The sequence below is a fragment of the Labrus mixtus genome, chromosome 19 (assembly GCF_963584025.1).
Source record: "Labrus mixtus chromosome 19, fLabMix1.1, whole genome shotgun sequence".
In the NCBI taxonomy this organism is placed as follows: domain Eukaryota; kingdom Metazoa; phylum Chordata; class Actinopteri; order Labriformes; family Labridae; genus Labrus; species Labrus mixtus.
The window spans coordinates 17,263,079-17,290,856 of NC_083630.1; the positions used below are offsets into that span (position 1 = coordinate 17,263,079).

General features: G+C 37.3%; 3 long non-coding RNA genes across 5 annotated transcripts; all 3 read right to left on the reverse strand.

Annotated features, from left to right (window-relative positions):
- Window positions 1–15,801: 15,801 nt before the first annotated feature.
- Window positions 15,802–19,055, reverse strand: LOC132994294 (uncharacterized). Of its 2 annotated transcripts, XR_009676646.1 has the most exons (4): window positions 18,980–19,055; window positions 18,562–18,666; window positions 16,410–16,482; window positions 15,802–16,076 (listed from the first exon to the last, which is right to left on the reverse strand). It is a non-coding gene; the product is annotated as an uncharacterized LOC132994294 (long non-coding RNA). The 2 variants fall into 2 exon arrangements; XR_009676645.1 differs by lacking the exon at window positions 18,980–19,055 and having other exon boundaries at window positions 18,562–18,791.
- A 2,413-nt stretch (window positions 19,056–21,468) lies between these two features.
- LOC132994355 (uncharacterized) lies at window positions 21,469–24,791 on the reverse strand. Of its 2 annotated transcripts, XR_009676656.1 has the most exons (6): window positions 24,637–24,791; window positions 24,093–24,323; window positions 23,196–24,056; window positions 23,029–23,152; window positions 22,075–22,147; window positions 21,469–21,743 (listed from the first exon to the last, which is right to left on the reverse strand). It is a non-coding gene; the product is annotated as an uncharacterized LOC132994355 (long non-coding RNA). The 2 variants fall into 2 exon arrangements; XR_009676657.1 differs by lacking the exons at window positions 23,196–24,056; window positions 24,637–24,791 and having other exon boundaries at window positions 23,029–23,140; window positions 24,219–24,498.
- A 1,371-nt stretch (window positions 24,792–26,162) lies between these two features.
- LOC132994429 (uncharacterized) lies at window positions 26,163–27,778 on the reverse strand. Its single transcript, XR_009676699.1, has 2 exons — window positions 27,547–27,778; window positions 26,163–27,404 (listed from the first exon to the last, which is right to left on the reverse strand). It is a non-coding gene; the product is annotated as an uncharacterized LOC132994429 (long non-coding RNA).

The window sequence follows — 27,778 nt, forward strand, 5'->3', positions numbered from 1 at the left end:
GAGGCTTCTAATACTTAAGGCCTGAAAAAGCAGAAGCGGTCACTGCAGTTAGTCAATGCTCACATTTTCTTTTTCCCACTTCATCTTAAATATGCTAACCCGATGATGACGGGGATTTCCATGAACGGACCCGAGAGCTTACGAACAGGAAGCACTTTCATCATAGACTTCGGAAAATGAAGTCACATTTTCCTGAATAAGTAATTGCGGGGGTGATAGGAATCCCTCCCAGGCCAGAGGTCATCCTCGTGCCCAGACATCTTTAATCAGCACATTTATTAAAGTATTTATAAAAAGAATCAATCAGCAAATTTTAAGCATAAATTATCCTCATTGTCAGAAATAAATACATTTTAACTTCCAACTATGAAACCAGTGCGGTTCTTTGTAAAAAAAAAAAAAAACTACAGAGAGTTAAAGATCACATTTTTACATATTAAAACTTATTTTCATTTTGAGGAAGTGGTATCTGTAGCATTCACGTCATCAGGAAGAGAGCTATCATTCCTGGTATGATCTCTGCTTGGTCATGTGGCGTTCCACCTCAGTGACACACAGACATGTCACAACATGACCCTTTGAGTTTCCATGGTATGTTATGGACTGTATAGCAGTGACATTTTGTAACTTTAGAAACACTGCTGATTGTAAAATATCCACCCTCCTGGAATCAGTGGCATTGTAATGCATTCAGTGTCACCACTCTCATCACTTCAATATCAATAATTCTTCAGCTTACTGTGTAACTGGAGCAGCGTATAACTTCTTTTCGTTATGCTGTTTGGGACATTTCTTGCCATTATTGGACAGGACAGGTGTAGAGGGACAGGAAATGTTGGATTCAACACACGACCACTGGCGCCCCGTCAAATAAAATTGTGTGCTTTACGATTAAGCAAATTCGGCCATCAGATTGTGACAAACTTTCCTTTTTATCAATCTTGAAAACCCTGCGGACAAACTGGTCCATCTTATCTCTTTCCTGATCCTCACTTGTTTGATCCTTACTTGTTTTATTATTATCTTACTTTTATTATTGATTTTATTGCTCAGGACCGGAGTACTGCATTTCGTACCACATGTTTCTGGAATGGCAATAAATGAACCTTGAACCTTGGTCCATGATTTTTTCATGTTGTCGGGATCTTCTCTCAAAATGTCACTGTTTCTGCAGTGACGTTTTTAACCTGTAGTAGGAGTGTGCGATATATATTGTTAAAGATAATATCGTAATTGTTGTTTTAACGATGTGCAAAATGACAACCTTGAGTATGTCGCTAATAGCCTGGTTTGTCAAGCCAAGTTTGAAATGTCCTTTTACTTTTTATTTGTCTTTGGGCAACATTTAATAAAGTAAATCCTACAGGCCACTTTGAAATAGTATACTCATACCTGCACTGTTTGACCTCTGGTGATTTCAGTTTTTTTTTATGTATATTTACTTGAATGGTTCAGTTAAGTTAATTAATAAGACCTGTTTTTATTAAATAAGTCGTTTTTATTAATAGCATTAACAACATCTAATATACTATGACCAAGAGTGAGCTAGTACAATACAAGGCTTTAAAGTTTTTTGATTTGCAAAGATATCGAGGTATTATTTTATGTCAATATCGCACACCCCTAGCCTGTAGCCTGTAGCACTGCACTGTGCTGTTATGTTGTAGTTCCAGGTATCTGTGGTGAAGCTTAAAGCTTTTACGTCCATGAACAACATTAGTGACGTCGAATTGTACCGTGGTCTCAACTGTTTTGTCACTTTCAAACCATCAGTGGGAAGTTTCTCTCGTCTTTGCAAAGCTGCCGACAAAATGTACCACTTCATTCTGTTTCATTTGCCTTCTTTGTTTGTTTAAACTTGTCGTTATACCAACACCTCTCGACACATGAGCTGTGCGGATATCGATTGTAGACATAGTAGTAAGTGGGACATACATCCAAACTGTTTAGCCTTTGTTGTTAGCATCCTCCATGCTGTGTTGGCTCTGGCTAGCAAAATGCACATTGATGATAGTGACTAGAGGTGGGAAAAAATAGATTTATATATCGAGATGCTTATCTTCTGAGATTTTAAAATAAATTCATAACTTCCAAAAATCTATATTTTTTTCGGCTAATCAGTCACTCCCTGCTAAGTGCTAAGGCTAGCTCTTTAACTCGGTAGAATGCCAAATGGAGCAGCAAGAAATTCAGCCAGTCTCACAGATGACTGGAGTAGATCCTGAAGTAAACTAATGGTTCTCCAGTTTACTGGAGACTAGACTGTACTTTCACCTTTTACTCGTTTGATTTCAGTGAGTCTGCTCTGATCTGTCAAGGCAAATATCAGAAGAAGAAATATCTAAAGAATAGATAACTTAACTTATATTTCTTTTTACAGATTATCAGCACTAGGTATCAAATCATACAAATTTCAAGTATAAATAACTTACATCTATAACTTTACATGTTTGGAAAAAAGTCTGATAAAATGAAGATAAAAACAGTTAAACACACGATGCAGGATCAAATTTAAAATATTTTATTTCTTACAAAAGTTTTCACAACTTTTAGATGAAAGGTTATCAAGCATTTGAACAAATAAAAAACAACATATTCCCCCCAAACATTTTCATAAACTAAATATTTAACTCTAAATGTCATCATTCAAAAAAACACAAATTATAAAACTGTATACAGTAACTTGGAAACATTGATAAATACAATTGGGTAATAAATACATTAGTTCTTCTATACGCTCGTCAATTAAAAGAAACAAATAAATAATGTCAATGTTTTAAAGAAGGATGCATTGAAAGAAACTAAAAGTTCAACATAAAAAATAATTTAACATAACTATGTTCTTCAAGTGCTTTTTCAAATATGAGTTTTTCTGTGTTTTCATCCGTTGGAGCTGAAGAAGATGAAAGATTTACTCTTCCTTGTCTTCTGAGAAAGTTTCATCACCTGGCATCTCAGATGAGGAGGTGAAGGAAGGAAAAGTGGACGAAGTTATTGGAAGAGAAGAGGAAGGAGAAAAAGAGGAGGAAGGAGGAGGAGGAGTAGAGGATGAAGGAGGGGAGGCAGTGGATGTGATGATAGAGAGGAGGGAGACTTTGGAGGAGGGGACCACTGATGGTGTCTCTTGAGCTTTTGCTTTCCTGGAAGAAAGATAAAGGAAAACAAAGGAGATGGTTGAGGATATATCGGAGATTAAATTATTTCATATTGTAGTGTAATAATTGAGCATTAAAGTAGTATTATTTATCAAATTTAACTCACTTGAATGCAAAAATCTTGCGACGAACCCAGGGAGCGTTCAGCTGGCTGCAGAAAAGACCGGTCTTTGTTTGGAAGCTGCAAGAATAAAAAAATAAAAACAATGCATAAGTACTTTTCAGATTATTTCCTCTACAAATTATTTTCTGACAGTTGATCAAATTCATAGAGCATTCAACTTCTTACTCACATGATAGCTTGGACACATGGGGGATCAGCCTTCTGGACCAAGAACCCTAAGATTGGTTCAGTTATCTCCTCTCTGTCCACTGTCTTACAGCAGGTTGCCAGCTTCTGGGCTAAAAACGAATTGGAAAGGATTGCTTAATAAAAGAAAATCTACATATGCTTTCATTGACTCAAAAGAAGGAAAATATTTAGTTAATCTGAAGGCTAATCTTACTTGCTGCTCCAGGCTGAACGACAGCTCCGAGGACAAGGACAACCAGCATTCTCACCAACAGGCTGCCAGAGTTTTCCATTTTAAAGAAAAGATAAGGTGATACAGGATAATATGCTTAAAGATAATTTTGGTGATATCTGCTGGTTTCTCTTCTTCGTTCCTCCCTGGAGAGCTTGGTTTTGATGCAAATGTCTGGAGACTTCAGATATTTAAGGCCTAACAAAGCAGAAGTGGTCCCTCCGGTTAGTCACCTTCCGACATTTTTCTTTTCCCCTTCTGTCTGTTTTTCTGAATGAGTGACCAGATGATGACTGGGATTTCCATGAAATGAGAGTTTGTTTGGGAAATAAAGCTGAACCAGGTTTAAAAAGTGTTGAATCCCACCCAGGCTGGGCAAAATGTTAAAAATCAATCAAAAAAGTTATTCAAAATTTGTGTCTTTATTGAGTAAATTTTACTTATTTCAAGACAGGAATGTTTAAGCTACCAACAATTCCTACATTTTTCATTTATTTTTTTTCAAAACAAAAAAAGGAAAACTCCTTGACACAATTGGAATTATATACAGCATGTGCTTTAGCCGCAAGGTCATCAAACCGAGTACTATTGAGTGTTATACCCGGTTTACACTTTACAATTTCAGGCTGATTAAGACACAATTTTTTAGTTGTAGGACTCATTTTGCAGTTGGGACAAATTTTGTGTTGTTATTGTAATTCAACACTAAAAATGTGACATCAAGAAATCACTAACAGGAGGCTGAATTATAAGATAAGATAACACTTTATTCTCCGTTTACACGGAAATTTGTCTTACATTACAAACTTGGAAATCCTCGCATCCCAATCAGATCACATCATACTCAAAAGACAGAATGTAAAAACAGCGTAAGTTACATTAAAAGAGAAACAAAAAGAAAGCCCATTCATGTAAAACAAAAGACACTGAGGAGACAGGAACTGACTTGTAATTGAACCACAGAACTTTTACATTCTCCGCAGACTTTCAGTTTGATCTGTTCTCATAACATCTAAAAGTGAAAATAAAAGCCTTGACCAGAAAACAAAACTTAATCAACCACAGTCTTGTTACACCATTTGTCTTTTTCCAAGTGATTTGAAGACAGTCTGACTAACAGAGCAACATCCTGTAAATGGCTGAAATATTTGGTTTCATTTGGTGTATCAGAAGACAAACTTAGTTGGTATAACCAGCCTTTTGGTTGCTATTTAAGACCAGTGAGTGAATAATTTGCAGCCAGCTGCACCTCTTGTCTTCTTTACCACCCCATGCATTTTAGCTATATCATCTCTGTTGAAGAACACACGTGATTCTGGTTACAGGAATGGATAGAGATACATGTTGAGAAGTTGGGGGTGTTGCACATAAGCTGTTAGCAATGTGGTAAACCTTGTCTACAGAAGCTTGCATCTATTTTGAAACAGTGAAAACATAAATAGTCTTGCAGAAACAGCATTTGTGGTCAACTCATTTTTACCGTAAATCTTTTTAAATAATTAAGCAAAGTTTATTTATTGAGAACTTCACAGACGTCATCCACAAAGTGCTATTCAAGGACACACCAAACAGAAAATAAATATTGAAACAATAATGCAATTGACACTATAATAATAACAACAACAGTAAAGAGTAGGCAAGACTGGAACATGAACCCCAATTGAGAGCATATGATTAAAAACACAGCTCCCAGATACAATAAACAGTATAAAAGTATACAGTGAATTCAAAGATGAAGGATAATTAATGCCTGTCTAAAGAGGTTTGTCTTTAACTGCCCATGCCTTCGACCTTTTGCAAAGTGCAAAGGCATGGGCAGAGCATTTCAAAGTTTGAGAGCTGTGGCCTGGAAGGCTTTAACACCAAGGCTCTTTAAATTCATGAAGAAACTATTTTTGAGTAGTTTTAGGGAGCTGGAGAGGCCGGAAAAACCTAAAACAAAAAGTCAAAACTGTCACCTAAATCTTAGAATGATATATGTCTTGGAGAAATGATACACCAAAAACTAACAACTTTTGTTTTACATTTTTATTACCAGACATGGTTTATTTTCCCCATCATGAATGATTAAACTGTTAAATGTGCAGCTCAGCAGAAATCAAACCGGTTGAGGAAAGTACAAGTAGAGACAAGTATTTGAGATTAGCCATCACTTTGCTTTGTTTTCATGATACAAAGCTTAAAATAAACCAAACTTCCTTCCTACTGTGTTTTTCCCCACTTCTCATTCTCAGTTGCAACACATAGGATGTTTTTTTATAGGGATTCACATGCTGATTGTGTCTTGAATATTCAAGAAAACTCCTTATTGAAAAAATGTGTCTTAGTCCAGTTTTACAAACCATGTCTGAAATAAATGTATCTAAATATAAAAAAAACCTCAGTATTGTGAAAGAAAGGAGTTGGTAACAGTAAAAGTATGAGTTTTCAAAAAAACACCCTTCTAAATGTGTGCTTGCATCAATATTAAGTATGAATGGATATTTAAGTGTTGTTTGCAATCATTTCAGGACATATTTGATGTGAGCACTACATAAGGAATGTGACATAGTTTCAGTCATGACACGCAGGTACACAGAATTTATGAGCTGCAATTTGTTTTTAAGCTGAAAAATGAAAGATATAGGGCTTCCACACTTGCAGAAAACTCCTGAAAATCTCCTGATATTTGCATGAGCAGCTGTGAACGCAAACAGCCACATTTTTTCACTTGGATTCACCCTGGAGTTTCTCCTACCAGACCATAGTATTTTTTCCGCAGCAAGTCTGAGTGGACTGATGTGAGAATGCAGCAGGATATTCTCTGGAGGATTCACCTCAAGCCAATGGGAGGCGATGGTGACGTTTATATACTGTGACTGGAATCAGTGCATTGACTGCCATGATCTCCCTTCACATAATTAAACAGAGAGAGATAAACACGGTAAAAAGTTTTTACACCAGTGTATTTTGTAGGCAGTTCAAGCGTTTTCCTTTCCTCAGCAGCTTACATCGTCTGCATGAAGTCATAAACCACTTCCCCGTCTTTCTTTCAACACAGAGCTACCAAACTAATTTCCGGTATAAGACAGAGCTTGCAAAAGCAATGCCTGAGCAGTTTTAAATTAAATATTCAAAAAGATCAGCAAGGCCATTCCAAAACATGTCTGTACTTTTGTACTTTGTGGCAATGTTCTAATTTTTTAAGCATGCAACACTGCATGAGCATTGTATCGTTTTGGTGAACTGTGCGGTGAAGAGAGACCTCAGCTTGAGAACTGACTCTCAGCACTTGACAGAAGTTACAGTACAGGCTGCATTGACTTAAAGGGGTCATATTCTGCTTTTTCTGGTTTTATATGCTCTTTAGTGTGTTTTCCAAGTGTCCTGTGTATGTTAAGGCACATCTATGTGCAAAAATTCAAAGTCCACGGAAACGCGTCCTCCTGTTAGCTGCAGCATTAGCTGCATGTAACGCTCGGTTCTAGCCCCCCTTGAAAAAAAATTACCAGTGTGACGTCTTGTCAGTGTGAGATCACTGATCTAAGCCCATTGGCTCGTTGTGGCAAGCCCAGCAGCTCATGTTGCACGCCCATTAACTTCTGTAGCACGCCCACGATATGCCGTAGCCTGCGGTAGCACAGTAGTGCTAAGGTGCAAATGTTTATGCTCCCCTCAGAGCAAACGTGGCTGCATTCCCAATATGATAAAAGGGGCGTGACATTTCCGAGAACCGTGCTGAGCGACTGACCAATTACGGCAGAGCCGACCGGCTGACCAATCAGATCAGATATGGCACATGTGGGGACTCTAAACGTGGGCACTTCAGAGCCTTAGAGAGAGAGTCAGAAGCGAGCCGGTGCATGGAGCGGCAGTACATGAAAACAGACACTGATTTACAAGATGCAAATAATTTCATCAAAAGCGTTGGGATGTTTACACTAAAATACACAGGAAGAAAAAACCTCCTAACTCAGGACCTGGATACATCCAAGTAGCAAATCAATTCAGGTTCAGAGTCAAAGGAAAGCTTTACATATACCTCTAATGAAAGTCATTAAGGAAGTCTAGTTGCGTAAGTGACCAGGAAAAGAAAAAATGAACCATAAGATCATGGAGGCTGCTTTTACCAACAGCTTCCTTGGTTAACACTTCTGCTCTGTGTAATCTGGGCTTGTAGAAGGGGGTTGTCGTGTCCATGTCTTAAAGCGGATAAGGGGAGTATTGCACTCTTCAACCTAGCTTGTTTTTTATGCGAAAGAAGGCAACAGATCTAGGTGACTGTTGAACGACAGGCCACGTATGAACAGGTGAAAACTTCAGCAATACATAGAAAATAGAAACTTATGGTAGTACCAATTTGTTTTGGATTAGTCCTAAATAAGTAATTGAAGATGACAAATCCAGTCTACTTGAGCTTTGGAGACCTGGACCAAGCTGTACCAGTATTTTTTTTAAAAACAAACAGGTACAGTTAGGTCAAACTTTGTCACTGTCACAGGTGTGTTGGCCTCTATTTGATTTCTTCTTAGCACTGGTTTGCCACTGATGGTGAGATGGTTAGGAGAAGTGTCCGAGTATCCAAATCTGAGGCCCAGTTCAACATGTGAAGTGGTTTCTTTTTACGAGAGTACGGGTGTTTTTCTGAGCTGTTATGATGAAGAGAGTTCAGCTTGAGGAGGATTCCCTCAGTTTACCTCTTGATCGATCTACCAGCCCTTACCTGTGGTCATTAACTCTGGATATCGACTGAAGACACACTAAATGGATATAAGCATGGGTAAAAGTGTCTGGAACTTGTTAGACTGTGTTGTCATCCAAATGCATCAAATAATTGAATAGATCAATTGCCAGACAACAAAAATTAGAAGATTTAGTTGGAAGGTTTTTAATGAATGGCGTTTGTGACTTCATGGTTTCCACATACTGTATGAGTTAGGACAATATTTCCTGAAAATAGTTGAATTACTTCCTGCCATTCATTCAAATTTGCTTTGAGTTGTACAAAAATGCAGAAAAGGGGAAATAATAATGCCAAATAAGAGTTTCAGAAAGGATGACTGGGTCATGTGGAACATCAATCATACCTCCGTTTCACACAAAGATTTATACACATTCAATGTGTAACTAAAAATTTCAGCAAAAAATGCCCTATTTGTAATCAGTTGAATTGTCATGCCCTTCATATGTCACAGGATGTAATGAATAGTCATTGTGAATCTAGCAACATACCATGAAATCACTTTAGCAACCAGCTCTCAGACATCTTGTCTGACGCAGGTCATTGAAATAGTTACTGGACTGGATGTGGTCAGTATGGCCGGTAGATACATTTACAACATAGAAAGTGAAACTAACACATCAGCATGTTTGACATTTTTATAGCACACAGTTCATGCCAACCACATGTCATTTCCATGGCATAAAACTTAATGTATATCTTTTTTATGAAGATTTAAATTGAATTGTATCTATTTTAACAGTCCAGACTAGGGTTGTCATGATACCAGAATATTAAACTTCAGTAACATACTTGTAAAACTTCAACTCCAAGCAAACTCTGTCTGTCACACTGTCTAAATTGCACAAATACATTGGCAATGTTTTGGTATTGAATCCTAATCTGTGAATTGAAATGGAACACCACTGCGCTCGTTTCTCTCACAGCTGCTTTGGTTTAAAATATGACTAAAAATCTGGGCCCGTATTCACAAACATTCTGAGAATCCTCTCAGTGAGCTCCTAACTTGGCTTAGAAAAACCTTTACAAGGATCTAGTCTAAACCTTTAGGGGAAATTCTTAGAAAATGTCATGATTCTAAGACATAAATGTCTGACTAGATTCTATGATTAACTTTTTTTCTACATTTTATTAGATTAACCAATCACAGCTTCTGAAAAAATGTGTTATACCTAGCAACGGGGTCAACCACGCCTCCTTACTAAAACAAAAGTATCTGACTCTTCCTCGCTCAGAGGTACTCTAAGAATGTTCCTAAATCACTCCCAGGCTAAAAATCCTTGCTAGGATGTTTTAAGCTAAGTTAGGAGTTCTCTGAAAGGATTCTCAAAATGTCTGTAAATACAGGCCCTGTACTTTTGGATACTATCCAGTCTAGTGTGGGACTAGTCACTGATTGTAAGATACGTTTTATTGGAGTTGGTAATCTGTAAGAGAAAGGACAAAAAAGGAGCCTTTCGATGAGTACTAATTAGGCCACAACAAAAAAAGATCTGTAACTGTCAAAGGGAATGGGCAAGAACCAAATATCATACCAGGAAACTGAAAAGGTCCATAAAATAAACGAAACAAGAAAGAACACTAACATGAATCATTAGTCATGAAGAAGTAAGAATCAGAAAAAGATCTTAAACTCTTGTTTGTTTTTGTTTTTGTTTTTTTTGTTAAGTGGCTTTTACATCCTGGATAGTTTACACTCAGTCTTTTGGGGCCATATTGGGTTTCAAGAAGTTTGGACAGGCCATTGTCTCTTTAACGCACATATATGTAAAATAGATGTTTGGTATAATTGATGTAAGTATTTAATTGGAAAATTCAGTAACAGATATTTTTTTCCCAATTGGATGCAGCAGAAATAAGTTGTAACCAAAAAACTGTTTAGTTGCTATTCTCTAACATTTTTTTTTAACAGTGTACAAAAACATTCAAGAGTTAAACAACGGTCGGAAGGCTAAAATGTAATAATATAATTCAATATTGAAGCAGAACTGAATTTGATTTTCTCAAGGCTGGGAATTATATTTTTGTATTTATAGTTTATAGTTGGATTAAAGTTTTCAAAGGTTAGCACCACTTGAACAAAATGGATACACCACCAGTTTGTGGACTCATCAAACAGCAGTCAGTAAAAGGTCAGTGTTAATCAGAGCTGTGTCTCCATCTACAGGGCAATATAAAGTTTGCAGTCCTAATTTCCAAATTATGAGGAAGATAAAGCTTTTAAGGAATTGTTAAAAAAGACAGCAGGTTTTCTCTACTTTTACAGTATGCTTTCATATCAAGGCTGCCAACTGGGAAAGGCGCTGAGGAAAAACATAGTTAAAACTACTGAATGGACCGTTTGATAGCTTGTTTTTTTTAAAAGCCTTGTAATTTGTGCCTTTATTATAGAGAAAGGACAGTGGATAGAGTCAGAAATCAGGGGGAGAGAGAGAGAGAGAGAGAGAGAGAGGGGAATGACATGCGGTAAAGGAGCCACAGGTGGGATTTGAACCATGGACGCCCGCTTGGAGGACTACAGCCTCCATACATGGGGCGTGCACACTAACCACTCGGCATCAGCGCCCCAATAGATTGATTTTTGTGAAAAAATAGAAAAGGTCCTGATACGGATGGCTTGTCTAAAGTGATTAGTTGTATAAGTAAATCTAAATGATCTGTAAGAGGCCTAAGGTACGGCACAGTGTAGGGGCAGCTGCAAAGCATTGCATTGCAATGCAAAATAAAAATGAATGCATAACGAAAACATGAAACACACAAACACAGTTTCTTGTGTTTGTGTGTTTAATTGTTTACCGTGTAAGTCTGCAATCCGTTTTTATACGTTGACTTTATCATAATATACTTTTAGCTTGACTTCATCATCCCTAGCGTTCATTTTGTTAAATTAATTTAAGGATTATATTTAACAGTTGTGGGTTCACTACAAAGTTATGCAAACAAACATAAACCTGAAGTAACTACCTCTTCTTCCTCTTTATTGTTGCTTCATCTCTCCTTTCACCATAACCTGACAAAAAGCTGTTAGCATGTCATGCAATAACTTGATAAGCATTAACCTGTGAGTGTCTTACAGTGCTGATTTATAACAAAGTAAATTGACTCAAGTACTATATTTTATGTAGCTACAAATTAGCGTCCGTTTTACTCCACCTGACTTATGTCTGGATAAACTACTTGTCTACATCAAAGAAGGTTAAATGAATCATCATTTTTTTCTCCACTTCATCAATTTTGTTACTAAACACGTACATGTTTTTTTCTTAAACATAAAAAAGGCTATTAAAAAGTTTTGTTTGTTTAAAAGTTTAACTAGCCACATAATATAAGTTCAGCTGAAACGATTACAGTAAATCAGTTACTTAATGTACAGAAAATCAATTGGCACAATTTTGATATGCATCTTTTTAACGTAGGGTGCTTTTGAATTGTCCCTCCTATCCCACTATTTCACTATCCACTTTACCTTAACCCCGGGGAAAACGTCATGAGGTTAAGGAAAGATGTTAGGAGAAAAGGACTTAGGGAAAGGCGATCGCGTTGCTCTGACAATCCAACCACATTTCCACTAGGCGACGTAATTAAATGCGACGGGCCGGCGGAGGTTAATGACGTGGGTCTGCCGTGATGAAACAACAATGTTTCGAAAATGGACTACTAAAATATCATCTAAAAAACTTTCCCCTGTGCCTTCTTACCGGTGAAATAATCCTAATTACCACAAGGTTGGGATTGAGATAAAAGAAATATAGACTACCAGGCTACAAGTAAGAAAAATGAAACCATCAGCTTCCTGTCCACTCAGAAATCAACATCAAAATAAGTATGATTGTATGAAATTAATTGTTACATTTATGCACGATATAGCCTACACATATTGTTTTAAGCATACAAATACAACTGCACAAAGCATTCTTAAGTGAATTAAATATGTTCAATAAAACATCATCTGGATAAAAATGTCTGCTTATCCCATCATCCCTTAATTGATCTGAGCCCCTTTACGGTCATCGTTAATGTTCGTGAACGGTCGGATGCGCGACTCGCTTTAAATGTTAAGACAGCAAGGAATTGTGGGGCGGCATATCTCATCTCCTTTCGTAAAGGATGGTCCAGTGCTATCCTAAGCTAAAGGAGGTTATAAAGGAAGCACTGACCCACCTTTCCTTAGCTTTTAGAGAATTCGAACGGCTCTCATCATAGCCGCCACTTAAATGCTTCCGGGTCATTTCACTCAGTTAGGAACCTTCCTAAGCAAAAATGACAATTTGAACGCACCCGTATATTGTCTTATCAGATGATGAATTTAGAGCGGAAGATGGATTACAGTTTGAGTTTGTTTTTATGAAATATTGTTAGCAACGGACTTGATATCACAGCCTGATCCCCCCCCAAGTTAGCACCTTGAACTAATTGTGTTCCTCCAGGCCACCTTCTTCCATTGCTCCTAGGCACACTTCTAATGATCATGTTTAAGAAGCTTTCAGCAGTGGACTGGGGTCAGCAAGGACACCCTGACCGTTCTACGGCTACACAGCCCCAGACTGCGATGCACTGTGTGTTCAGTCGCCTTTCTATCAGAACCAGCATCAACATTTTCCACAATTTGAGGTCCAGTTGCTCCTTTGTTGTATGAGACCAATCGGGCCTGCCTTCACCCCCCAATGAGCCCTGACTGCCCATGGCTCTGTCACTGGTCTTCTGGTTTTTCCTCCTTGGACCACTTTTGGTAGGTACTCAGTGACCTTTGCAGCCTGGGAAAGACCCACTAGAGCTGCAGTTTAGGAGATGCTCTGGTCCAGTTGTTTCGAGATAACAGTTACAACCTTGCAAAAGTTACTCACATTCTTACCCTTGCCTATTTTTCCTGCTTCTAACACATTAACTTGAGGGGGAAAAAAATCCCCTGCTGCTCAACATATCCCATCCAATGACTGGTACTATTTTGATTTAATTACAGAAAAAAATAGTGGTGAATTCATGAAAAACCAAAGAAGCATTAATAAAGAAATTATTTGGAATCCCAACATCCAATAAATGTCTTGGACATAACTACACTTGAAGTCAAATACCCATGTGCAGTCTTCAGTAAAAACAAACAGAAACTGTTGGAAAAACTGATCCTATCCGTCTCACTGCAAATATTGTGTACTCAGTGTCAGATGTTGGTTGTGTTATATTCTTTAGTAACTTCTTGTTTAGTGGGGATGAGAGCTTCAGCTACTGTATGTGGTTGTCTTGGTTGTGTCAAAACATAACAGGTCCGCTTCCCATAGTATACAGTAACCAATGGGCCCAGGTGTACATAGACCTTTGGTGACATAGTGTACTCAGCGCAGAAATACCCATCCATGCAGTGCTAGAATACAATACTAGAGCACTGCAGTAACCAGAAAATCAGGATTCATTACTATTTTCAACTTTGCAAAACATCAATTTTATTTCAATTATTTCAACATAAAGCTGGTTTCAAAGTTGCAGAAAGTCATATAGAAAAAATCTATATAAGAAAAACATGTAAGGGATTTAGCATTATATTTCATCAACAGAATTGTTCCCAGCAGCTGCACCATTTTTCATTGCTCCACATCAATTGTATTTCTTATTGTTCAGGACAGCTTACTTGCTTCACCTATGTAACAGCCGGAGGAATAACAGTAAGGTGTGCCTACAAAGGCATCCACTGTGACAGCCAAGCACACACACAAAAATAGAGAGAGACACAGTCATTATTCAGCAGTAACATTAAAAAACATCAAAACAAACTACTACTCCTACTATTCTCTGGCTTTGATAACTGTTGGAAATATTTGAGGTAATGTAAGTATTCAACAACAGAAATATATAACATAGTTTTAGTCAATTGTTAATTAACTTGGATATTTTAGTGTATAAATTCTACATATTACACCTGTAAGTAATTTTCTTTGTTAAAGAGTGTGTCAGAGCTCTGAGACTTAATTCAACTTCTTGAAAAGGAGTGTAATATGTGACCTTTAAGTTGATGTTAATAGCTCCAGTCTGTATAAAAAAGGGGGCTGGGCTGGTCAAAAAGGGATCAATGTCACTAAAGAAGTAATGGTCAAATATAAATATATTTATTTATATATTAACCCTTTTGGGTCCAATTGTTATACGTTAAGTATTAAGCTACAGTAGAAAGGAATGCAAAATAGTAATGCATCCTCTGTAATCATGGCAAACAGAAGTTTAACTTACAGCAACTGGCTTCAACTTAAGTTTAAAAGTAGTTTAATTACATGTAGATTAATAGTCCCCCACACTCTTTGCTGACTATTATTGTGTTCTTACTCTATGTACATTTTGGTGTAGAGACGAGCATCCCTGCAGCCAGGGTGAGCAGACAGAGTTGTGCACAGCATCAAACCTGACTCTGGATCTCAGTTGAAAACTGCTCCAGTGTTTAATTTCTGAAAGTCTGATGATGAGTGAACAAGAGAGGTAGCATCTTACAAACTGCAGCGTCACATCAAAAAAGGAACTTTGGTTGTCTTGCAAGGTTCCTGTTGATCATAAACGGTTGGGTATAATTTACCCTATTCAGGGTTCCCACTCCTTTTTTAGAGTTCATTTTCCAGGACTTTCTTGGATATTTTCAGTGACAATTTAGCTGGTATGAAAGGAACACTTTGTGTGCATACACCAACATGTTGTTTTCTGTTGAAATCTCTTTCAAAAGATGTGCAATCTATGGCTATACTAAGTCCCCAAGAAGCTGCACCAGCAGGACTTAGTATCTTTCTATCTTTGGATGTTTTTTGTTCAGCACCCAGTACTTCAGTTTTCGGATGTGCATACTGTTTGATATTTTTGTACAATCTATAGCTATAATCATGAACTCTGACACTAATGGAGTTGGAGTCTTCAACTGGGCTGTGACACTCCTAAAAAAATTAAACATTTCGTATCATGATACGGTCCATTTTAATAGCAACGTGCAGCTCTGTGTCTGAACAAACAATGCTAAGAAACAATATACAGTAGTACACTTTGACAGTGTGAGAACCCTACTTTTAAATTCAGTAATATATCTGACACTGTTGTAAAATCATTGCAGTGGTGTGGCAGTAAAAGACAAACTGTATTATGTGGTAAAAGACTGGGATTTAACCCCCTCCCCATGTGGAATCTCTGAAGCTGAGCAGAGATTGATTGACAGGCTAATAGATTCAGTCACTCGGTTTTTATGATTGTAAATACAATTTTTGGCCTCCATTGAAGTTATCCACTCGAGCCAATTATATTAATTACCAGTTACTACAGAATGGTATTTATGCTTAATGCCTGATTCCTGTGAGTGCAACAGCAGAGAGTTTAAAACAGGATGGAACGGTATATTATATCTAGACAATAAAATGACAACTAATTAGTTTGAACACATTTGACAACCTTGACTAAAATTGGAAGAAATACTTCTAATATGTGTTTGGAAAAAACATTTTAGTAGCTCTCACTAACTTCATGCTCACTTATGACCTGGACATAATTCAAGCTGCAGAAAGAAATTCCATAAAAGCAAGAAATGTAAAGAATATATTCATAAAAGCCATAAGGAGTTGTTCATCGCAGTTGATCACAGTAGCTGCGTGGTTTTTGCTGCTCCACATCAATTCCCATTTCTCATTTTCTTTATTCTGGACGACAGCTTATGTTGCCCTGTGGAGTAGAGAGGGGGAAAGTAAGAGAAACAGAAAATGTAATTACTGTATAACATCATCATCATGTGTGTCACTGTTTGTCATTTTCCTCATATATGATTTTATCACACTTGACTTTGTTGGTTGGATAATCTGCTTCCGACTGAGGTTAACTCTGACTGTGTGACTTTGTAGGTTTTATATTAAGATGGTGTACATGATTATCATTATACTGCATCTATTAAACTTCACTATTTGTTATTTAGCATATAAGCATGAAGCATTTTTCTGAAGTAAAGCTTCAAAAAGTTGAAAGTGGGGCCACAGAATGGTTTTAATGCCGAATTCTTACCATGTCCATCTCCTTTTTAATCCACTTTGAATCAGAGTTGATACACTCCCAATCTCCACACTTAACTCGAACCCTGGAAACAGAAATGAAAGGATTGAAAATGTTAGACATTTCATTACCTGAACGTTTTGTGTCTGGTTCTTGTTTAGAGCTCTAATGTTGCTTTCCAATTTCTCAAGAGTTGTTTATCAAACACTGATTGCTCAGAAAAGCAACTCTGTAATCTGAGAAGAGCAAAAAGAAGCTAAATCCACTAATAGAGTGTACATGGTCCTGTTTAGTATGAAACCACAAAAATCTTTTTGTAGCTACAGATGTGTTCTACTATATTATTTTATATTAATCGTGATGCAAAAACCGTCAGACGTGCAAAGCCTGATAAAAGACAACTGGAAAGGCATTATACAGCCTAAACCATGGTCACCTGCTGAAACAAAAACATAAGTTATTAAAACTTAAAGTAATAATTTTCCCACTTCATATGAAAATGTATACAGAGCCTCTTTCACTTGAATTATCCTTTAAAATGAAATGCTAACAAACTGTGATGCAGACTCACAGCAGAGAAAGAGAGAACTGTGTTCATTTTACAGAGCAGCAGAAAACGACCGAGTCTGGACTGAAATGATGACGTGATTTTAAATTGACTGACACCACTGAATAAGATGTTCGTTTTTTGGAACCTGCTGTTCATTTAGATACGGGCTGAAGCATAGCCTGTGCAATAATTTAGAACTGTGAATGGACAATTTCAGTGTAAAGGACACCTTGTAGCCGTTCACAAGTACTACCCAGCCCATGGTATACTTCGCAATAAAGTAAAGGGTAACAGCAAAGGAACCAAAAGGTGGCCAATCCAGAGTGTTTATGTATCATTAGGTCATTGTTTTTAAGCAGATAAAATGACTTTTAAAGATAGGCACTGAAACATTTATTATTTAACGCTGTACTTACGCAAAGTTTCCTTTTTTGCAGCTCCTCCTGTATTTCTGTTTAATGCACTCTACCACTGGGTTACTTGTTCTCTCTACGGCTTCAGAACAGCAGGGTGGGTTCACTAAAGCATCTACTCCCCCCCTCCCACACACACACACACACACACACACACACACACACACACACACACACACACACACACACACACACACACACATACACACACACACAGACAAAAACAGACAAGACGAGAGAGACACAGTCATTATTCAGCAGTATCATTAATACTCAACAACATAAAACAGCAGTGATTTAGGTGATAATCAATAAGTCTGAAGAAACAGGAGTGGATTTCTTTGTGTTGTGTTCCAACCAAAATTCATATTTTTTTGAGGCTGTCCCAGCATTTGCTGTATTTTTGACACAACCTTGCCAGGCTTATGATGAGGATTTCTGTTTAGTTTATGGAGGATGAAGAACATCAGGTCCTCCATGGCTGTTGTAAAGTCCTGCACAATGGAGATTTTACTTAGGTCATCTTAAACCTTAGCATTTATTGTCTTCTTCTCAGGCTATAAAATAACAAGAAAGAGCAGCTTGCATGTTTCCTGAAAGAGGAAGTCTAGGACAAAAAACCTGCAGAAGTATACGCAATCTTTAAGTGAGTTTATTGCTAAATGTGCCCACTTTTTTGCATGGCAAACATAAACCAAATAAATACTTTGATGTTCATTGGAAAGTGTGAGGAAAGTTCACTTTGGTCTTGCATAAGGAGTCTACAAACTGTCACCTTCAAAGCAGCAATACTACTAAGTTAGCCAGGTGACAACTTCTTGTGTTCACTTGGCACCTCCAGCAGACAAAGTGATACCTCTTTTATCGCTTTGCTTTTCTCTTCATGTACATGTATAAGCAGTGTTTTCTGAAGAAAAATATCTACAGCATACCTTTACAGCAATCTGCATAAAAAGGACTCATTAAAGGTTCAGCCACAATAAAAAAAGTAACATTCAAATAAAGTAAAGTCTTTTTGAATAAAGCCTTTTTAAGTTCACTAGTTGCACCAAGGAAGCTAAAAAATGAGAACTACTTGTATCACTACAAACGAAAGTTGAAATAACAGCAACTTACCATAACATACAGTTTAAAGCTGGTTTAATAACATGTTCTTTACCACTACCACACACTCTTGATATAAAATTCTTGCTTTGTATACCTGCAGAGACGAGCATCACTGCAGCCAGAGCGAGCAGACAGATCCAGCGGTCTGCAGCGAGAGTCCACATCTTCATACACTGCACGGCACCAAAACCTGAGTGAACTAGAAACATGGCACCTTATAAACTGCAGCTTCACACTGAAAGAGGAACTATTTGATGTGCCCCACTACTCCCCCTCACAGACAATGTGCATTTGTGGACAAGCAGAGGGGCAGTGTTGTGAGACGCTTAAGACCAACGTTGACTGACAAGGGACAGTAATATTATCAGATTTTGAATAAATATGAATCTGCTTCATCCACAGTTGTTGAGATATATTTTGGCGTAAGATGGATTTATTGATTTATTTGTATGCAGTGCTGAGACATAACAGAGATGACTTTCTGCTTCCAGTAAAGCTGCTCCTCAACCTACCGAAAAAAACACATGTCACTCTTTTGTTCATCTCCCTCCACTGGCTCCCAGTTACTGTTGAATCAAATTTGAAACCTTGCAGCTGGAAATATCGTTAGCAACTGACTTGATATCACAGCCTGATCCCCCCCAAGTTAGCACCTTGAACTAATTGTGTTCCTCCAGGCCACCTTCTTCCATTGCTCCTAGGCACACTTCTAATGTTCATGTTTAAGAAGCTCATTATTCTACTATACTTTTAGGCCTCTTTATGATCTCAGTGAATCACTCAAATGAGGCTTCTCACAGAGGTGCAGGCCCAAGTCCATTGTTTGACTGTCCTAAGCCTGCGTGGCCCAACACAGGTCCGCTTCCCATAGTATACAGTAACTAATGGGCCCAGGTGTACATAGACCTTTGGTGACATAGTGTACTCAGCACAGAAATACCCATCCATGCAGTGCTAGAATACAATACTAGAGCACTGCAGTAACCAGAAAATCAGGATTCATTACTATTTTCAACTTTGCAAAACATCAATTTTATTTCAATTATTTCAACATAAAGCTGGTTTCAAAGTTGCAGAAAGTCATATAGAAAAAATCTATATAAGAAAAACATGTAAGGGATTTAGCATTATATTTCATCAACAGAATTGTCACATCAATTGTATTTCTTATTGTTCAGGACAGCTTACTTGCTTCACCTATGTAACAGCCGGAGGAATAACAGTAAGGTGTGCCTACAAAGGCATCCACTGTGACAGCCAAGCACACACACAAAAATAGAGAGAGACACAGTCATTATTCAGCAGTAACATTAAAAAACATCAAAACAAACTACTACTCCTACTATTCTCTGGCTTTGATAACTGTTGGAAATATTTGAGGTAATGTAAGTATTCAACAACAGAAATATATAACATAGTTTTAGTCAATTGTTAATTAACTTTAATTAATTTAATTATTTTCTTTGTTAAAGAGTGTGTCAGAGCTCTGAGACTTAATTCAACTTCTTGAAAAGGAGTGTAATATGTGACCTTTAAGTTGATGTTAATAGCTCCAGTCTGTATAAAAAAGGGGGCTGGGCTGGTCAAAAAGGGATCAATGTCACTAAAGAAGTAATGGTCAAATATAAATATATTTATTTATATATTAACCCTTTTGGGTCCAATCGTTATACGTTAAGTATTAAGCTACAGTAGAAAGGAATGCAAAATAGTAATGCATCCTCTGTAATCATGGCAAACAGAAGTTTAACTTACAGCAACTGGCTTCAACTTAAGTTTAAAAGTAGTTTAATTACATGTAGATTAATAGTCCCCCACACTCTTTGCTGACTATTATTGTGTTCTTACTCTATGTACATTTTGGTGTAGAGACGAGCATCCCTGCAGCCAGGGTGAGCAGACAGAGTCGTGCACAGCATCAAACCTGACTCTGGATCTCAGTTGAAAACTGCTCCAGTGTTTAATTTCTGAAAGTCTGATGATGAGTGAACAAGAGAGGTAGCATCTTACAAACTGCAGCGTCACATCAAAAAAGGAACTTTGGTTGTCTTGCAAGGTTCCTGTTGATCATAAACGGTTGGGTATGCTGGGTATCTCAAACAACTCTATCTTCAACATGTTGATATACACTGACTCTAGACTTTCATAATTTACCCTATTCAGGGTTCCCACTCCTTTTTTAGAGTTCATTTTCCAGGACTTTCTTGGATATTTTCAGTGACAATTTAGCTGGTATGAAAGGAACACTTTGTGTGCATACACCAACATGTTGTTTTCTGTTGAAATCTCTTTCAAAAGATGTGCAATCTATGGCTATACTAAGTCCCCAAGAAGCTGCACCAGCAGGACTTAGTATCTTTCTATCTTTGGATGTTTTTTGTTCAGCACCCAGTACTTCAGTTTTCGGATGTGCATACTGTTTGATATTTTTGTACAATCTATAGCTATAATCATGAACTCTGACACTAATATTAATTGGAGTCTTCAACTGGGCTGTGACACTCCTAAAAAAATTAAACATTTCGTATCATGATACGGTCCATTTTAATAGCAACGTGCAGCTCTGTGTCTGAATAAACAATGCTAAGAAACAATATACAGTAGTACACTTTGACAGCGTGAGAACACTACTTTTAAATTCAGTAATATATCTGACACTGTTGTAAAATCATTGCAGTGGTGTGGCAGTAAAAGACAAACTGTATTATGTGGTAAAAGACTGGGATTTAACCCCCTCCCCATGTGGAATCTCTGAAGCTGAGCAGAGATTGATTGACAGGCTAATAGATTCAGTCACTCGGTTTTTATGATTGTAAATACAATTTTTGGCCTCCATTGAAGTTATCCACTCGAGCCAATTATATTAATTACCAGTTACTACAGAATGGTATTTATGCTTAATGCCTGATTCCTGTGAGTGCAACAGCAGAGAGTTTAAAACAGGATGGAACGGTATATTATATCTAGACAATAAAATGACAACTAATTAGTTTGAACACATTTGACAACCTTGACTAAAATTGGAAGAAATACTTCTAATATGTGTTTGGAAAAAACATTTTAGTAGCTCTCACTAACTTCATGCTCACTTATGACCTGGACATAATTCAAGCTGCAGAAAGAAATTCCATAAAAGCAAGAAATGTAAAGAATATATTCATAAAAGCCATAAGGAGTTGTTCATCGCAGTTGATCACAGTAGCTGCGTGGTTTTTGCTGCTCCACATCAATTCCCATTTCTCATTTTCTTTATTCTGGACGACAGCTTATGTTGCCCTGCGGAGTAGAGAGGGGGAAAGTAAGAGAAACAGAAAATGTAATTACTGTATAACATCATCATCATGTGTGTCACTGTTTGTCATTTTCCTCATATGATTTTATCACACTTGACTTTGTTGGTTGGATAATCTGCTTCCGACTGAGGTTAACTCTGACTGTGTGACTTTGTAGGTTTTATATTAAGATGGTGTACATGATTATCATTATACTGCATCTATTAAACTTCACTATTTGTTATTTAGCATATAAGCATGAAGCATTTTTCTGAAGTAAAGCTTCAAAAAGATGAAAGTGGGGCCACAGAATGGTTTTAATGCCGAATTCTTACCATGTCCATCTCCCTTATAATCCACTGTGAATTAGATTTGATACACTCCCAATTTCCACCCTTAACTTGAACCCTGGAAACAGAAATGAAAGGATTGAAAATGTTAGACATTTCATTACCTGAACGTTTTGTGTCTGGTTCTTGTTTAGAGCTCTAATGTTGCTTTCCAATTTCTCAAGAGTTGTTTATCAAACACTGATTGCTCAGAAAAGCAACTCTGTAATCTGAGAAGAGCGAAAAGAAGCTAAATCCACTAATAGAGTGTACATGGTCCTGTTTAGTATGAAACCACAAAAATCTTTTTGTAGCTACAGATGTGTTCTACTATATTATTTTATATTAATCGTGATGCAAAAACCGTCAGACGTGCAAAGCCTGATAAAAGACAACTGGAAAGGCATTATACAGCCTAAACCATGGTCACCTGCTGAAACAAAAACATAACTTATTAAAACTTAAAGTAATAATTTTCCCACTTCATATGAAAATGTATACAGAGCCTCTTTCACTTGAATTATCCTTTAAAATGAAATGCTAACAAACTGTGATGCAGACTCACAGCAGAGAAAGAGAGAACTGTGTTCATTTTACAGAGCAGCAGAAAACGACCGAGTCTGGACTGAAATGATGACGTGATTTTAAATTGACTGACACCACTGAATAAGATGTTCGTTTTTTGGAACCTGCTGTTCATTTAGATACGGGCTGAAGCATAGCCTGTGCAATAATTTAGAACTGTGAATGGACAATTTCAGTGTAAAGGACACCTTGTAGCCGTTCACAAGTACTACCCAGCCCATGGTATACTTCGCAATAAAGTAAAGGGTAACAGCAAAGGAACCAAAAGGTGGCCAATCCAGAGTGTTTATGTATCATTAGGTCATTGTTTTTAAGCAGATAAAATGACTTTTAAAGATAGGCACTGAAACATTTATTATTTAACGCTGTACTTACGCAAAGTTTCTTGGTTTGCAGTTCCTCCTGTATTTCTGTTTAATGCACTTTATCACTGGGTTACTTGTTCTCTCTTCGGCTGTGAAACAGCAGGGTGGGTTCACAAAAGCATCTACTCCCCCCCCTCCCACAAACACACACACACACACACACACACACACACACACACACACACACACACACACACACACATACACACACACAGACAAAAACAGACAAGACGAGAGAGACACAGTCATTATTCAGCAGTATCATTAATACTCAACAACATAAAACAGCAGTGATTTAGGTGATAATCAATAAGTCTGAAGAAACAGGAGTGGGTTTCTTTGTGTTGTGTTCCAACCAAAATTCATATTTTTTTGAGGCTGTCCCAGCATTTGCTGTATTTTTGACACAACCTAGCCAGGCTTATGATGAGGATTTCTGTTTAGTTTATGGAGGATGAAGAACATCAGGTCCTCCATGGCTGTTGTAAAGTCCTGCACAATGGAGATTTTACTTAGGTCATCTTAAACCTTAGCATTTATTGTCTTCTTCTCAGGCTATAAAATAACAAGAAAGAGCAGCTTGCATGTTTCCTGAAAGAGGAAGTCTAGGACAAAAAACCTACAGAAGTATACGCAATCTTTAAGTGAGTTTATTGCTAAATGTGCCCACTTTTTTGCATGGCAAACATAAACCAAATACATACTTTGATGTTCATTGGAAAGTGTGAGGAAAGTTCACTTTGGTCTTGCATAAGGAGTCTACAAACTGTCACCTTCAAAGCAGCAATACTACTAAGTTAGCCAGGTGACAACTTCTTGTGTTCACTTGGCACCTCCAGCAGACAAAGTGATACCTCTTTTATCGCTTTGCTTTTCTCTTCATGTACATGTATAAGCAGTGTTTTCTGAAGAAAAATATCTACAGCATACCTTTACAGCAATCTGCATAAAAAGGACTCATTAAAGGTTCAGCCACAATAAAAAAAAGTAACATTCAAATAAAGTAAAGTCTTTTTGAATAAAGCCTTTTTAAGTTCACTAGTTGCACCAAGGAAGCTAAAAAATGAGAACTACTTGTATCACTACAAACGAAAGTTGAAATAACAGCAACTTACCATAACATACAGTTTAAAGCTGGTTTAATAACATGTTCTTTACCACTACCACACACTCTTGATATAAAATTCTTGCTTTGTATACCTGCAGAGACGAGCATCACTGCAGCCAGAGCGAGCAGACAGATCCAGCGGTCTGCAGCGAGAGTCCACATCTTCATACACTGCACGGCACCAAAACCTGAGTGAACTAGAAACATGGCACCTTATAAACTGCAGCTTCACACTGAAAGAGGAACTATTTGATGTGCCCCACTACTCCCCCTCACAGACAATGTGCATTTGTGGACAAGCAGAGGGGCAGTGTTGTGAGACGCTTAAGACCAACGTTGACTGACAAGGGACAGTAATATTATCAGATTTTGAATAAATATGAATCTGATTCATCCACAGTTGTTGAGATATATTTTGGCGTAAGATGGATTTATTGATTTATTTGTATGCAGTCCTGAGACATAACAGAGATGACTTTCTGCTTCCAGTAAAGCTGCTCCTCAACCTACCGAAAAAAACACATGTCACTCTTTTGTTCATCTCCCTCCACTGGCTCCCAGTTACTGTTGAATCAAATTTGAAACCTTGCAGCTGGCTTACAAAACAGCGACAAAAACGGCTCCTCCTTACCTAAACTCTCTTTAACATGTCTACACTCCTTCACAGCCACTACGCTCTGAAATGAAAGGCGTATAAACAACCTTCACAACAGGGTCCTAAGTCTCTAACTAGACTCTTCTACTCTGTCGCCCCCCGGTGGTGGAATGAACTCCCAAACTCCATTTGGTCCGTAGAGTCAATCAATCTTTATTTGTCCCTTTGCACCTTTAAGAAAAAGCTAAAGACCCAGCTATTTCATGAACACCTACGCACTTAATGATATCATTGATGAGAATAATGCTGATGACAGTGGTTTTTGTTTGACAATGACAATTTGAGGATGGATTTAATGCATGAATAATAACTACAGGGATGTACACTCTGCTTCTTGCTCAGTCACACTCTCTTTTAATTTATCTTCTTGGCTTCATCCGTCACTGTCCTCTTCCTCTTGGCCTCAGCTTTGTATCAAACTTCACAGAGACGGGCTAACTGGCTAGAACTGCAAAGCTGTACACACTTCTCGCGAGAGAAACACGGCCGGCTGCCAAACATACAAAGTCGATTCAATGCGCTTTATAGAGCGAACAAATTTAAGAAGAATTTTTTTTTTCGAAAAGTTCAGAAGCACAAATATTTAATTCAAAACACATTATAAAATGGCCTTGCACCATCCCATTGATATGCAGGTCTAATGGTCCCTGAGATATTCTTCTAAATCACACACACATAGGACCATACACACTTCTACACAGAATGCAATCTGCGTATTTATAGGTCCCTCCCCTACAGTATTTCCCCTATATCCTGTACATGTAGGAATCTGCCCTTACTTTTTACATAAAATCTGGTCAAATTGATCATATATTCTCAATCTATTTCTTCTAGACTCTTTTTAATTAGTCCAGAAAAAGTCAAGTTTTTAAATGTGTTAACCCGATTGTCAACCTTTTACTCTGTGTTTTATCTCTCTGACCCAGAGATTAATCTTACTCTTTTAGGTTTTTTATTCTGCCGTGTCATTTTTAAATCTATTTAAATCTCCTGTGAAAAGGTTGTGTTTAACCAGTCGCCTTCCAAAGCAGAATTAGTAAATTAGCCGGGTGACAACTTCTTGTGTTGACTTGGCACCTCCTGCAGACAAAGTTATTTTCTCTTTTCATGTACATGTATGAGATATTTCATCCTTCTATCTTTGATAGTCACATGTATCATTCATCTAGAATATTGAAAACTTCTTTGAACATTATTTAATTTTAGAAACAATATTTATGACCTATTCAATTCCAGGCGTACCTATCTAAGTAAAATGTACCACTCTTTGAGAGTCTTGGCCATGGAAATGTGACACTGAGTCAGCAGTGAGAGAAATCCCTTTTTGTGAGTGAATCAGTCAAAGCTAGACATCACATGTGGAGGAAAACAAAAGTCAATCGTTGTTTAGACATGATTTATTTTTGGTTCTAAAGAAACAGCTCTGCTGTTCAATATAATGTCACACAATTCTTGTTTTATAGTTAAAAAAAAGTAAATACAAAAATAACTTAAATTTTAAATAGATATCTTTGAAAAGGGAATAAATAGTAAACCAGCTGAAAATGCTCGGAGTAGCTGCTCTGCTGGGAAGTTTTTGGTCGTGCAGACTCAACTTCCAGGACTGTGTTTCACTAGAAACCTTCACAGTGTTTTGCCTACAGAGAAGAAAAGACAAAAGACATGTCAAATTAGAGCTCATAACAATTCAGGCAATGCTTGTTTATTTGTTAGGAGAACTTTCTGTTTTCTTTAAATATTCCTCAAGTACTCAAACCACATTGTTGGTGTTGCTAAAAACAAGTGTTTTGCACGACCTTTATTTTTGATTCCCTACCAAAAAGATTTCCTCTCTAAAAATGCAGAAAGATTAACTTTCTTAGCTACCTTGCTGCAAACTTTTCTTTAAAAAGAGATGTGGCTCGTGTTGGAGTGTCTGTTGGTACATATTCGTTCAGAGGGTTACAGTCATGCTTTGAGTAAAAATCCACTTTTAGTCCTTTTTCACATGTGTAGACCAAACCATGCCTGCACTGAAGCTATTCATATACTATGGTAAAAGGTAAAACCTTAAAGATAATGACGGTTTACCTGTGAATCACATCATATGTCGTTTTTTGGGTCATATGTTAAATCTGGGTTGTCAAATAAAAAACTGATAACTCAGGCTGACAGATAAATAAAGTCAAAAGAACCAAATTTTCTGTATAATGTAGTTAAATCCTGTAGAAATAAAAAACCTGATGGGGTAGCTCAAATAGAAGATAAAGTATCTCGAAGTTTTCACAGTAAAGTACTTCAAGAAATGTACATTAGTTTTTGAGTAGTTGAATAGTCTTTTACTGCGTGGTTGTATTTGTTGTTGTTGTTTTTAGACTTGAATGATAAAAACTACTAACTAATATTATACAAGTGCAATTTGAACTGTTTCTTAGTGAAAATCACAAAGTCAAAACTCAGTCTTAAAAGTCTTAGCATGCACGCATTGATTATTTAGAACACCATGTTGAGCCGGTAATAAACCAGCTCTGGTATTAAACACATAAATCCAGACCAACACCTGAGTCTCACCTTCCTTATCATTTTCCCGATCCTGATGAATTTCGGATCGATGCACGCTATTTTCCCATTTTTCCTTTCAATCCTGGAAACAACCGAAAACCAACACATTTTTATTACCTGAATGTTTCTTAGAGTTAATTTTGCAAATAAATGATGATTTAATCTTGGTAAAAATTAAAAATGTCCCGATTTGGGTAACGTGTTTTGAAGCGTGCTGTGCTTACTGGAAGGCGTGGAGCCTGCAGGTCTTGTTTTCTAACTGTTCATAACATGCTTTGATGTCTCTTACGGTCACATTTGCGACCCTGAAACAGCAGTTCCCAACAACAGGGTTAAAGGAATTCACTGAAACACACACAGAACAATACTTTTGTTATTACATCTGCAATAAATAAACATTGTGGCGTTAAAATAACCTGTTACACACTGAAGTGCCTTTAAAAATACATTTACCCA